Source organism: Protopterus annectens, chromosome 2.part2 (assembly GCF_019279795.1).
Source record: "Protopterus annectens isolate FY-2018-M chromosome 2.part2, PAN1.0, whole genome shotgun sequence".
NCBI lineage: Eukaryota > Metazoa > Chordata > Ceratodontiformes > Protopteridae > Protopterus > Protopterus annectens.
The window spans coordinates 2,795,799-2,810,861 of NC_056730.1; positions in this window are offsets into that span (position 1 = coordinate 2,795,799).

The following is a 15,063-nucleotide window of genomic DNA, read 5'->3' on the forward strand; positions in this document are numbered from 1 at the left end:
ATGGGAACATCGGTAGCTAATATGTACGCAAATATAGTCATGAGTATGTGAGAAAAGGCAACATTATGGATGCAACCAATAAATATATCAATAAGAATCTGTCATTCTACAAGCGTTTTGTGGATGAAATTTTTCTTACTTTGGATGGTCCATTGTGTCGAATCTGTCGATTAAATGAATTTATAGAAGAAAAACAGAGTAGCACCACATTTTTAACATGTAAAGAACAAGTTGACTATAAAGCCATAGCTTTCCTTGACATTCATATAGAGAAGAACAATGTAGGTAAATTAGAAACCTCTTTATATAAGAAGCAAGTGAAAAAGAACACATACTTAGCAGCAGATAGCATGCATCCCACACACATCTTTAGAAACATCATGAGAAATCAAATGGCTAGAGTCAGTAGACCTAATACTATAGACATAATTTGTAATAAACAACTGGACATACTAGCCGATGAATTTGAACAGAGGGGGTATAATAAACAACAAGCATTAGAAATAAAGGATGAAGTCATGTCTAAGCGTAATAATATTTACGCACCAATCTTCTCTCATAAAAGTGTAGTCAGTAAAATGAAAGAGAAATCAAATATACATAAGGAATGTAAATACATCATGAATTCTGACCAAAATACTAGAAATATAAGGAACATTATACACAAACATTGGCCCATGTTGTCTCTGATACCAGAAATGAACAGCATAGGTGAAAATCCCACTTTTATATACAGGAAATGTAACACTATAAAAATAAATTATGTTAAAAAAACAACAAAGCAGTAGTTCATTTAAGAAGATATATGTAGGAACAGATAGATGTGGGAAGTGAGTACGTTGAAAACATATATATATATATATATATATATATATATATATATATATATATATATATATATATGTATTTACAAGGAAGGGTTTTATAGATTCCTTGAGACAGATAGAATCTTTTATTAAAGCTTCTGAAATTGCAACACCAGCAACATTATTTATATGGCAAGATGTGTGCTATGTACAGCGTTCTATATAGGAAAAACAAACCAAAAGTTTAAACAGCGCGTAAGCAGTCACATGTCTGAAATAAGGAGACAGGTTATTACTAACTCTCTGTATAAACATATATTGAATACAAATGAGCAGCATGTATTTAAATTTTTAATTTTCGAAAATGTATCTCTAACAAAGAGAGGTGGAGACATTAAAAATTATACTGAAATAAAGGAAAATAAGTGGATACTGCACTTTAATGCATGTAGCCCCCCAGGTCTCAATGAAATATTTTCCCTTAAACCTGAATTAAATCACTTACATAACTGTATTAAGTGAATATACTAAATATTTTATTAGTATTTTAATGTGTTTTGTTTTTATGCTTATATCTATATGAGTATGTGTATTTGAAGCATATAAAGAAATACAACTTTAAAAGTTAATGATTTTAATGAGAGGATTATTCAATTAATGTACTAATCAGTAAGTATAAAAACAGTTAGATGAAAAGTACAGATGCTATCACCTGAAGAATCAGATACGTTCTGTGGAGGTACTCAGTACTTGTGCTATTTGTTGGAATAAAGGAAGTTCTTTTAACTCGCTGCATTTGGTCATCATTTATGGACACATAATATGTAAATGTAAGACAAGAAATTCAGAACAGCTCAGCACACAAAAAAACATGAATGCAGTATGAATGGTGCACTAAAGAAATGTGCAAGTAATCCGTAAGTAATGAGAAATGATTGACCAATCACATAGTACCGTAACAAAGTTATGGAAAGATGATCACAGTTCAAGCATCCTGACTGTTATAGAACCACGCACACATATATACATACATATATATATATATATATATATATATATATATATATATATATATATACATCACAGAATCTGTCCAGTAGTGTTAAGGACAACTACAAAATGTAAGTAACTCTGTTATAATACCAAAAAATAAATAAATAAATAAAAATTAGAAAAAATTGCCAACTATACCAATGTAAGCTGCATGGCATTCTTAACATACATTTTCAGGAACAGACTTAGATACATCTCAGACAATTATGGATATTTCCATAATTCATGCACTAACATAAAATATGTGCTTCAAAGCTGCAATGCCATTTGTAATATATATTAGCATCACTTTTTCTAGTAGACTCAGAGACAACTACAGATATCTCAGAAACACAAGCATTAATAAAATATGGTAGCTTGGACTTATAGATTCCAGTGGAATCTATTCATTTTCTAATAAAAAGTTTAAAGGTGAAGGACAATCAGTGCCACATCATCACAGCTAACATTTGTTAACAATGGGTTTGGAACTTGTGTGGGGAACACAGGTAATGCACACACCCAAGGAAAGCAGGAGACAGAAAAGAAGATGTGAAGTATGGGTGAAGAAGAGGGACACACAAGATCAATGCTGCAATAAGAAAATCTGAGGGAAAGTCAAAGGGGCATGGGCATTTTGTTTTGTGAGAATAGACCCCACTTTTTTTAAGACCAGAAGAAAAGCTAAACATAGGGATAGAGGAGGAGAAAGCCATCACAACAGGTATACCCATAGAAAAAATAGCACAAGACAGACAAAGGTTGGAAAATCCATTAAGGACGGGTAAGTTACACAGACAGCACACTGCACAACATGGGCAATGGGAAATTGCCAAATAGAGTATGGGTACATACAAGCCATGGTGAAAGGCAGAAAAACTTATTTAACTATGCACTATTACATTACATGTTGCAAACTGTGTGGCAGTCATACTTGGATGAGTATGACCAACAGTACATGCGTGCTGGACGATAATAAATAAGGATTACAGCACAAATTAGACTAATAAACACATAAAGTAGTCTATCAGCAGTGCAACTGTAAACCAAGCAATAATCACAGATGAGCAAATACAGGTCTAACAATACTAGATAATTCCAGCAGAAAACATAACTGAACCTATGACCATGCGTGTAAAAGGCAAACAACCAAGCACAGTGCCAAACAGCAGTACTGCAGCAAAGTAGCAAAATTGCTTTTAAATACACAAGTAGGTAATTGCAACCCAAACAAATGGAATGCATATATGTTACACAAATATGCCATGTCAAAGGTAACACACAGGTGTAGGAGTATATGTATGACTGTCATCGGCCTGAATAGAACGCACATGAAAGCAATGTCAATACACATACATACATTTTAAGGAACAGACTTAGATACATCTCAGACAAAAAGTCTAAGCACTTGAAAAATAAATCAGGTTGTGCACATGGATGTCAACAATATACACTAGTTAACATACAAACATAATGAAAATTAGGATGAATTGCAAGCAGTAGCCAGCGACTTGTGTGCAGATGTCCTACATCTGTAAAATGGCCATGCATTTAGCACATGTTCACTGTGTGAACAACATAATACAAGGCGATGGTCAATAATTGCAACAAAGGCAAACATATATGTAAAATATAATACAGAAATATGAAGGTGGAAGGGAGGTGGACACCCTGGGCCCACATCAAGGAAAAGCAAGACAAGGTAAGTTGACTAAATGCAAATGCATGTGTACCGCATGCAGGATGCTATAGAAGTCAAAATAGAAATAAATTTGAACCTAATTTAAAATATTTGTCAAATTACCAGACTGACTGTTGATTTCCATTGTATTGGACATGTATAAAATACACATACATAGTAATGTACAATAATGTCACATCAACATTCATAGATAAGCACACTAATAATTACAAGTACATATACATATACAGTCATGCAAATGTTGAATAAAGAAACACAGGTGTATGTCAACTACCCTGATGATTATGGAGCAGAGGACACTCCTGGGAGCATCATTACAGTACATCAGCAGTAACTCAGTGAGTGCTCACATGCCAAAGGTACATTTGTCTGTCAGTATGCATCTATGTGCATATCCATGTACATTCATTTAATATGTACAACTGTTTGCGGAAGGTGTAAACTGATTTCAGTACATAATGGATGTGGAAATACTACACATAATAAATACAGCATAATGTACAGTTAAAGAATGTGTTATCAGTAATACTGTGTATAGATTAATTCTACATTGCTGTTTGATGCAGTCAGAAAAATGAGGACTGCACACAGACAGGATATACTTTATTTATTATTTATTTATTTATTTTACATTTGTTTACAGGGAAAGTCTATCTGGATGCATGTCCTTTTTTAGCGGAAGCCCGGGGAGAAAAGCTCCACAAGTGACAATAATAAAAACATCCATAATACAAAAATACATAATCATAAGGGATTTGTATAACAGCAGAGGTAATTTACAACATATTACAATACTAGTAAAACAGAGGATGGAGCAAGTAAGACAAGTTAACTGCAGTCGGTCACAAATGAAACATATGTGTAATAACTTTGATTAGTAACTAAAGATGATAGCATTGGCGTATGTACAAAGCATCTCATTTGAAGGTTAAGATTAGTGCTCTGTTAAGCAGTTTTGAGAATATAAGGAGTTTTCAGTAAGAAGATAACATTGCCAGGAGATCAATAAATCAGGGAGACTAGTGAGTGTAGTTTGTATATGACCCCACATGGCATCAGTATTGCCAAGCCATTGCAACAACACCACATCGTGCCGATGGTACAGCAAGACAACTGTCATCCAAAACACATGTGGAATGACATGTCTGTCTATTGCACATATCTGATAAAGCAAAACACAATTCCAAGGCATATCACTGTGTTAGTGATGGAGTATGGGCATCATATGTTGTCTGTCATTTGTCCCAGTAAAACACGTTTACAGGCTACCTCTTGGAGTACTGTTTGCAGGGTAACTGCCACAATCCATGGACAGTTGAATGTGTGAGGACAGTCTTCTTCTTCTTTTGGCTGTTCCCATTAGGGGTTGCCACAGTGGATCATCTGTTTCCATTTCTTCCTGTCCTCTACATCTTGCTCTGTCACACCAACTGCCTGTATGTCTTCTGCACTACATCCGTCAAAGTTCCTACCCTCACTACCACACTCTTAACCTTCCTCCTCTCTTCCTTCCTTCAGGCATGCCACCCCCCCCCCCTTATTCTCCTTCTTCTTTGACCAACAGTAGCCCAATTTCCACCAACACCTTGTTGGCTAACAGTACTGGGGGTAGTCATTGTTAACCTGGGCCTTGACCAATCCGGTATGGAAATCTGTACTGCTGTCCATATATGTCATTTGGCAAAAGTTTTACCTGAGATGCCCTTCCTGATGTAACCCTCCCCATTGGACTGGCACGAAGAAATGCACTGGCTTGTGCGTCCCCAGTGGCTGGGTTAAATGTGGAAGAAAAGTCCAATGTATTAATCCATGTCATGCACACATTGAAACAGAAGTATCTGTCACATGACAATAACATATAAGCACAACAGATACATGGTATGCATGTACAAGAGGGCATATATAGTCCAGTCAATGAAATAGTGATTACCATGTTTACAATATAACACAACTGGAGCACACAGACAATACTTACCGATTGGAGGGACCAGGCTGATGCGGCTCAGACTCCAAAATGACTTCACAAGCTATTGTACTGAATGAATCCCACATAGCCCATGCCATATCCTCAAAGAAGGACCCCATCATTTCCCTCATCTGTGTTTGGAACACATCAATTATAGCCCTCCAGATCTCCTTGTGATAATCATCTCAGTTCTAGGCTTATCGACATCTCCTCTGGGGTGCAGGCATGATGGCTCCGGCAGGGGTGGATCCAGGTTCCTTCTCATCATTGTCATCATCATAGTCTTCTGATCAAAGATCATCCAAAGGTCACATGCTTTGTAAACATTAATTGCAAAACACAACAGAAAAGAAAAGCAAATATTTGTTAATATCAATATATGGAATATGCTTCTCTAAATAAATGTTATGGGTAGATTAAAGCAAGATAACAGTTTTGGATGTTTGTTCCTCTCTGGATTTGAGCACAGGTTCATAGATTAGTACTAAACTAACTGCCCTTGCAGGCCATTTTAAGCCTAGCCAATTATCCCTTATGAGATTCAAACCCAGCACCTTCTGCTTGTAAGGCAAGCACCTTAACCATTAGACAACCCATTTAGCACACCAAAATGCAAGCATGTTGGTCTGTTTCCTTACAAGCCAGGCTAACAGGCCAGCCTATGTTATTCCTAAACAGACTGATACTATTCTACATACCTTGTTGTTAGATAACTGATGTTATCAGAGTGTTATGGATTACAGACATATTCTTCGGAATTCAAAGACTAAATTATTTGCAACCATGCATGACATAAACATCAGTATCAAGTACTGCAATATGCTTCTCCAAGGAAATGCTATGGGTGAATTAAGCCAAGATAACAATTACAAATACATGTTTCCCCTATGTGGATTGGAACCTACAGCACGGCAAAATTTAGACATGATGGCTGGTTGCCTTACAAGTTTAGTTAATGCTCAGCAGGGGTTTTATTTTCAAAAACATGTACTGCAGGTGTTTATTAAAAGTTCTGCAGAGAACAGATGAATACGGAAACAGAAAATTATTGGACATTTTATTGTAAAAAAATAACAGCTATCAACACATAACTGAAAACATATGTGTAAGCAGTTGAACAGACATTCCTTTCCAGCTTAAATAAATGTGTCTGTGTGCTTTCTTAGCAGGAATGATTTAATGAAGGTATGTATGTGTTTTTATTCCAACACGTCATGTTGCAGTAGTCAATACTGTGGTACTACAGCAAAAAAACTATGAAGGACGCAGTCACCTGCGGCCTAGGCGCTATAGGCATGGGTGATGCACAAGGACAGTTGTTATGTTACATTATGTCAAAAAGGTCATAATTATGGATATTATACACATTACTAAATAAGCTGACAACACAGGAATTGACCCCACTGTTAATAGGGCAGTATTTACCAAGTCCACTTAATTATCCTCATAAGCTAATTGTCACAGCAGCTACTAAATGGTTATTAAAACATTTATTTGAGATATATGGGACAACACAAGATTGGTAAAATTTGTAGAAATGCTTAGGTATGTAAAAAATATTGACACTTACTGTAGGGATTTATGGGCTGCCTGTGCATCTTGCAACCCTCCTTCGAAGGTTCTCTGCATCCCTGTGATGCAGGTAATCATAGCGGTAGTGAACCTGCACTCGAGTGCAGTACATCCCTTTCCTCCTTTGGTGTTCCCTTTCAATCTGGTTCCGTATGATTATCATGGTTAAGTTCCTGGGTCTGTCTCTCATCCTCTTCTCCACTCTGGCTTACAAAGTCACCATATGGGTCATCTCCTTCTTGGTCCAGTTGGATGCATGGACAAGTCTCAGCCTCCTCAAAGTAGCCATCATGATCCTCAAAGTAGCCATCATGATCCTCAAAGTGAAGAAGTCTGGAAAATACAAACACAAAGAAATGCTCATCGAAGTCCCATTCAGTTCACAGTTAGTAATGGTCTGATCAGTAAATGTATTAAAATCACTATTTGAAAGTAGAACTGATGTAATTTATCTGATCATTGGAAGATAAAGGGCACATGCCACACATGGTACCATTTATCTTTTCCTATTGGATATTTATGCATTACACCTGGGTTTTTCAATGCATAAATCCAATTTATGCAGAGGTGCAGAAATGGGATTCCAAAAACTTGAATTTTAATGAACCTCATTAATTACATGTGGTGCAAATGATACTTAAAGGTGGGTGCACATAGGTGCACTTTGATTCTGTGTTTCAGAGTGAGAGGTTCATTGGCAATTGGCAGAATTTCTGTTTTGGTGATTAATAAATCTTTTCAAGTTAGTCACTTCCAAAGGCATCTGTTTAAATTAATTGTTACTCAAAATGTTAACTTTAACAAAAGTTGTTATAAGTTAATAGAGTGTTGTTGTTTTGAACTTGATGCATACAAGTGTTGCTATTTTAAATAATTAATTTCAGTTCCATATGCAGTTGTATAGACATACTTGTATTGTAAATGTTAGCAGTATATGAGGGCTGAATTATGAATCATCTGCAGTTCTTACTGGTAATCCCTTGCAGTCAGCGGTGTAACTATGGAAATCTACTGATTCCATCACTATCCTTCTGTAGCATGTGATGTTGATATCATAGATATTTCTAAATTCATGTTTCCTAACAATACTCTTAATACATGTGGTGTTGCTGTTATGGATATTTCTTCAATGATGCTTCTTAACCAAGGTATTATCACTAATGGCTCAATATACTAAAGATCAGTACTGTCTGTGGCCTGCTGTAGTATTTTAATGTGAAATGCAAGCATACTCCTATGACATGATGCTGTTGTCTTTGGAACTCCATTCAACTAATATATATTGTCAGTGGCTTTAATCACACTCACTCACTAACTGTAAAGATATTACAAGTTTTCTTGATTTTACAAAATATGTGTCATCATGGTAGTATGGACCCTGGCACAGAGGACCTTTGCGTGTTTGGAGAGTCTATCCATGAGGTTGACAGTGATGTTGCTGCAGCTGTAGCCTCAGATGTGGAGGTCAACTTGTCTGGTCATTCAGAGGATGCTGGCACACTGGATGTTGAAAAGGGTTAGGCCGTTGACCAACAGACCCCACTTCAGGCCATTGCTGAAGGCAATTCCACACATCAACTGGAAACATGGCATCACAGTAGACATAGGCAAGCAGATGTTGTGCATGGACAGGTGTCAGAGGGTGTATGTCTCCTGTTAAATGCAAATGAACAGTCATAGCAATGACATCGGTCAGACGTCCGTGCACTTGCCCGTGCCATGGATTGTCTGACACACCACCTACATGAATGACGGACAATGCATGAAGGACAAGATTGTAGACATGGCGAGATTATGGTTGAACTGGCTGCTTAGAATGAGAGTCTACTAGCTGTGGCATGGCTAGTAGAACCCCTGGCCTCTATGGTACTGCAGCAGTGCCATAATACAAGCAGGATTCTGTGGTTCATGACTGTGCTTAGCAGATTGCAACATGGTAGATACAGGCCACCTTTCCACAGAACCACCACTGGCCATTGAGAATCACTTTATGTGGTCCAATCTGCACATAGTTTGACTGCTGGCCTATCTGCTGTGGTCCTGCCAGTCACACAGCCTTCAGCTCATAGTCATGGTCCTTCACCTCAACATGGTGTTGTCATCCCACCCATCTGTGGTGTGGAGTAGCCAGGGTAACATGCATCTGTATATGGTCAGGGCAGAGCGGCCCCTGGTATGAGACATCAGTAAGGTCTCCCTAGACTGCATTATAGTGTTTCCAACTCCAACAGTGTAGTACAAATAGCTGGCCCACATTATTGCATTACCACTTTACTGTGATACGTGTCTTCGGATATTAAAATTTCTGCATTATGTTCTGTGTGGTTTCTCTTTTTTCATGTTATTATATTGTAGAGATAGGAATGTGTAGCAGTAATGTGTGTCTCTTATTGTTTTCTGTACAATGATTCAACAATATGAGTGTGTATGCACACCTGTGTCAGGTGTGTTTTGAGCTGATGATCCCTGTTGTGACACATTTGCATATGTTTATGTTGTAATATGTATGATTGTGCTGTTATGTGTGATGCTCAATGTACACATCTAATGTGTAAATGCCATTAGATGCAATTTGTGTTGCAGTGGTGGGACAACACCTGAAGATCAATGTTCATTTTGTGTACTCATGTACCTGTGACTTGTCATGACTCAAAGTTGTGGGTCAGATGTTGCGGTGTAGCCTGGACCTGCACTTGTGGTTGAACTCTATGTTGCATACGCCTGTGTTTTCTTCCCCATGTGTCCTCCTGCTCCTCCTATGATAGCTGTGGGATGTTCTCTTCAGACGTCTGGTGTTCTTGGGGTAGTTCAACTCCACCTGCCGCTAGAAGACCACCATGTGCTCTAGTTAGCATCTTGTGCAGCATGGCACATATCATTATCATCTGTGCCTCCTTCTCAGGTGTGTATTGCAATGCACCCTCGGATGTGTCCAGACATCTGAATCTAGCTTTCAGTATACTAAACACACTCTTTGAGATGTCTCTTGTTGCTGTGTGACCTCTCTTTTAGGCCTCCAGTACAGGGTTGGATGGTTCTTGGTACATGCTCATTAGCCACAGCTCAAGTGGATAACCACAGACATCTGTTTTGGGGAGTAAAAACACATGTGGTCAAGGTGGATATTACCATGAGGGGAATCCTTAACTTTCATCCTCAATGTTTTCCTGAACTTACCCATTAGCAGTACCTCAGGTATTTCACCTTGCTGAAATTCGGACCTTGGTCCACTTTCCCTCCAAATGGTTGCATCATGGACACTTCCAGAATGTGTTGCCATGATGTTTGTTATGCTGCCATTTGCTACACACACAACTTAACAACTGATGGATAGCCATCCATTTCTGTTTATGGATTGTTCTGCTTCAGGATGTATGGTGTCTTGAGAGGCATGTGTGTGCAATCTATTGCACCGAGTACATGTGGAAAGTTTGCAGTGCTGTAAAACTGATGCATTACAGTTCTCCACTGCATAAGACAGGATAGAAAGTATATTTTGTCATCGACCTTGCTGCACATTGCTTTGTAGAATTTTGCCAGGATATGACTGCCATCTGTCTGTGATACCCCCACAGCATCCCCCATGTGTCTCTGGAATTTCCCAGCAGCAAGTACACCCAGGCTGAGACACACTTTGGTTTCAAGGGGGAGGGATCTCTTCACAGGATGTGCATAGACGTGTTGGGCAAACATGTTGCAGAAAGCCTGCACCAGTTCTGTCTAGCCAGTATCTGCTGATTATTTGCTAGTCTGACAATTGATTTAGTTGCAGCCTTGGTCTGACTCTAGATGGCTGCCTTGTAGGGCATACAGTCACAGCTTCATTTATGACTTGTATCACTGCAGCCTACTTCAGTTTATTAACAGTAGGCTGTATTTTTATAGATTTTTTTTTTACATTTTGCTATGGTTTTTACTATAATCCGTAATATTCACGTGAATTCCTTGGAGTCCATAAAGCATACGGCAAGGATTTCAGAAACAGGCCTGGCATGGCTATTTGTCACATTTGGTTGTGTTGTGTGTACATAATGTGTTTTGGAATCAGACTGGCATGCATGGAATCCCTAATTAGGTATGCAGAACACTTAAGTACATTGGCTGTCTCAGCATGTCTTCTGAAATTGCATCTGCAGCAAGTGCATTGAAGTCTTCCTCTGGCAAGCTGTGGTGTACACAATAGCTTCTTTGAGCTTTACAGAATTCAGCTGATATTGTCAAACAAATACATTAACAAGATATAGTCTAAAAAAAAAAACAGGATCATTAACAGGAAAAAACACAAAGTGTGTATGTGGGAGGTGGGGGTATCAACTCCCCTGCAGCTCTGAGATCACATAACAGTGGGGAAAAGAAATATTTTCTTTCCAATGTTTGCCTGTCTTACATGAAACCACACACCATATAGTACTGTAGCACTTAACAAAAGGGGATTTGATCAAACAAGCCAACAAATTTAATTTCAATAAATGAACATTCTGAATGTGAGAATGGAAGCCAATATCACAAGACATTGTAACTACTTTATCTGATGAGCACTGAACTAGCAGATGAAACGATGATCTGCTTATTTTAAAAGCTGCACTAAATAACCTTTGAAGAAGTTAACATTTCTAGTGCTGGAAGTTTCTTGTTGAATTAGCTATCCTGGTTTAGATGCAGAGTTTTGAGATATATGCAAATCATTGGCATCTGTCCATCTATCTATCTTTCTGTACATCTATATATAAGGCCAAAACAAAGACTATAAAAGTCACACAGGCAAACCATTTAGCAAACAAATCCAAGAAAGATCCAAAGCAAGCCCAAGTCTTCATTATGTAATACCTTAAATCACCCGTTGTGGATGCACATAGGATATATGCAAATCCCTCCTTTCTGAATGCCCATGACTTTTTTTACTTTTTAAGTCTTTATGGTATACATAAGACAATAAAACTAAGCCCCATTAGCTGAAGCATGCCATGTTTCACTCTTTTTCAGAGCTTGTCAGTACAGCAAGAGTGGATTATTTTGCTATACATTTGAAGCACAGGGCTTAAAAACAAGACTGATATTCATAAAGATTAGGGTAAAAGCAAAATGCATCTAAACCAAATGATAAAAAGGCCATACAGACAAACCATCAGCAATAATTCCATATATCTATCTGTATATCTATCTATATACTCAGGTGTTTTCAAACACACACAAACATACTCACACACACACACACACACACACACAAACACACACACACACACACACACACACACACACACACACACACACACACACACACACACACACACACACTCACACACACACACGCACGCACACACACACACACACACACACACACACACACACACACACACACACACACACACACACACACACACACACACACACACACAGATACCTTGGGCAATCTGTGTAGGTGTGCTAGGGGAGCTTTTGTGCTTCTGTAAAATACTACAAATGTTTTTATTTTTAGCATGGGTATCCAGAAGACTTTTACGATAGCTATTTGGGCTTAGGATGTTTTCTGTGATTAGAAGGAGGCTTAGTTTACAAGTCTTAAAATTATAATAGACGGAAATTGTTAACAGCATAATTTTATGCTCACTCCTGAGAGACTTGCTTGGCTACAAACATCTGCATTAGAAGCTGAAGTTAAGTAAAACTTGCAGTAGTGTATTTTAGTCTTCTGTTAAGTACAAACTTGCAGTTTTAAAAGTACTGTATTTTCATTTTTTCTGTTTCCTAATTGTGTGTTTCATTGGACAGTGTGCTATGTGTGTGTCTGCTATAAGAGGGGGTGGTGTTATCACTTGTTTGTTATCTGATATTTAATAGCCTAGAGGGATTCCTCTGTACCTTAAGTGCTAGCCACAAAGTTTGATAAATCATTTTATGCCCAACTCCTGAGAGACTTGCTTGGCTACAAACATCTGCATTAGAAGCTGAAGGTAAGTAAAACTTGCAGTAGTGTATTTTAGTCTTCTGTTAAATACAAACCTACAGTTTTAAAAGTACTGTATTTTCATTTTTTCTGTTTCCTATTTGTGTGTTTCTAAACAGTGTGCTGTGTGTCTCTCTGCAGTTAGTTCCCCACCCTCTCTCCCTGTTCCTGTGTTGGTATTAGTGTTGGTGGCTCTGGAATTGCCCGCCCCTCCTGTAAGTCTGTATTAGAACACTCCTCCTGGGTCCATCTCATTTGCTCACTTAATCGAGTACAGTGAGATCATATTCTGAGTCTAGTATTCACTCTACTTAATACAGATAGAAGATTTTGAGAAGGTCAGCCCACTTAGGGTCTTCCTTCCTCTCTCCTTGCACTTAAAAAAAAATTGCACTTTATTCATCTGCTTTTACTGTATTTGTGTGTCCTCCTACTTTATTTTGCTTTTCTTAAAATGACTCAATTTTATTTATTCTGCTGCATTTATTACTGCTTGGTAGTAGCCTGATTAAATTGTAACTGTTATTCTAAGTCTTTTAGTTTAAGCACTTCGGCTTCATACAGGCTGTTTTACATTAAGGTTTGTGGTCTGCACTGTTGTGGCAGGACAGGTAGCTTATATCCTTCTAAGCTGGGAATTGCTGATTGAAGGCCCAGTGTCTGCTATTCTAAAAGTGTATTAGTTCTGGCTTAAACACTTGGGCTTCAGGCCAGTTATTCTATATTAAGAAGGTTTGTGGTCTGCACTCTTGTGGGAGGAGAGGCTGGATTCTGCCCTTCTGAGCTGGGAATTTCTGGTCACAGGCTTAATGTGCATGCTTATTTGAACTGTTTCTTTCTGAAATTGGTGTGCCTTGCTGCTGTGGCATAGACCAGATTAAGGTCTGCTGAATCTAGCTTTGTTTGTATAACTTGAGCACTGATCCAGGACATCTTTTTTTGGAGAAGGTTCCCCTGTACCCTAGTAGCAGGAGTGTGCAGTTCGAAGTTGTCTGATTGAAGATTGCTGGAACAGGGCTAGTTTTGAGCTTTTTTTCTGGTTAATTGGGTAACTTGTTTAAATCAGTTTGTTCGTTTTCTATTGTATAGATATATATATATATATATATATATATATATATATATATATATATATATATATATATATATATATATATATATATATATATATATATATTGCACTTTATTCATCTGCTTTTATTGTATTTGTGTTTTTTCCTGCTTTATTACTAGGGGCATTGACTACAACTCTGATCTGTGATATATACAATAAGTATCCTTTTCTGTGCATTTAAAGTGTTTTTTTGAGTGTATCTGCTTTATTTCCTGAAAAAAAAAAAAAATATATATATATACTTGTTTCCCGCCTTTCTAAGCTAGTATAGTCCAGTTTTCAGGTAAGTGCTGAATTCAGGGCTGTGTTACAAATCTTTGTGTTTGCCCATACCTTACTTGGATAGAAGGAAGTTTCTCTGTTCACCTGTGAGAGAGAGGAACTTTGAGCAGCCTATCTGTCCCTGTAGGAGTGGTTTCAGCCCAGAAATTAGTAGTTTATTGGCCATTTTGGGCTAATTTTTATCTCTTTCATTTCCCTGCTATAAATACTGTATTTGCCCAGTTTTGCACACCATTTAGCACCAGTTAACTAGAGTAAAACTATTCCTGGCCCCACAAAGTCTCCTCTTCAATTTTTCCCTTGGAACTAGACAAACTTTCAACTTAAGCACTCAAGCCATTCATTTCTCAGCCCAGCACTTGCCCAAAACTTATAGCAAGCACTTATAAACCCTAGCACTAGACCCTCCTGTACTGTACAGAAAGGCAAGGCTCTCTATTCAACCTTACCAGCCATCCAGTAAAATAGTTTACTGTACCTATCCAGGCATGTCAAAGGGCAATTTCAGGTGTACTCTCCAGTTCAACTGGTGAATCTGGGCATTTTGAGGCAATTTTACAACTGCCTCATGTACACAGACAACCCCCTCCTCCTACCACCAAACACTAATACATGAGAGAGATGCAATTATACAGCCAAACTGGA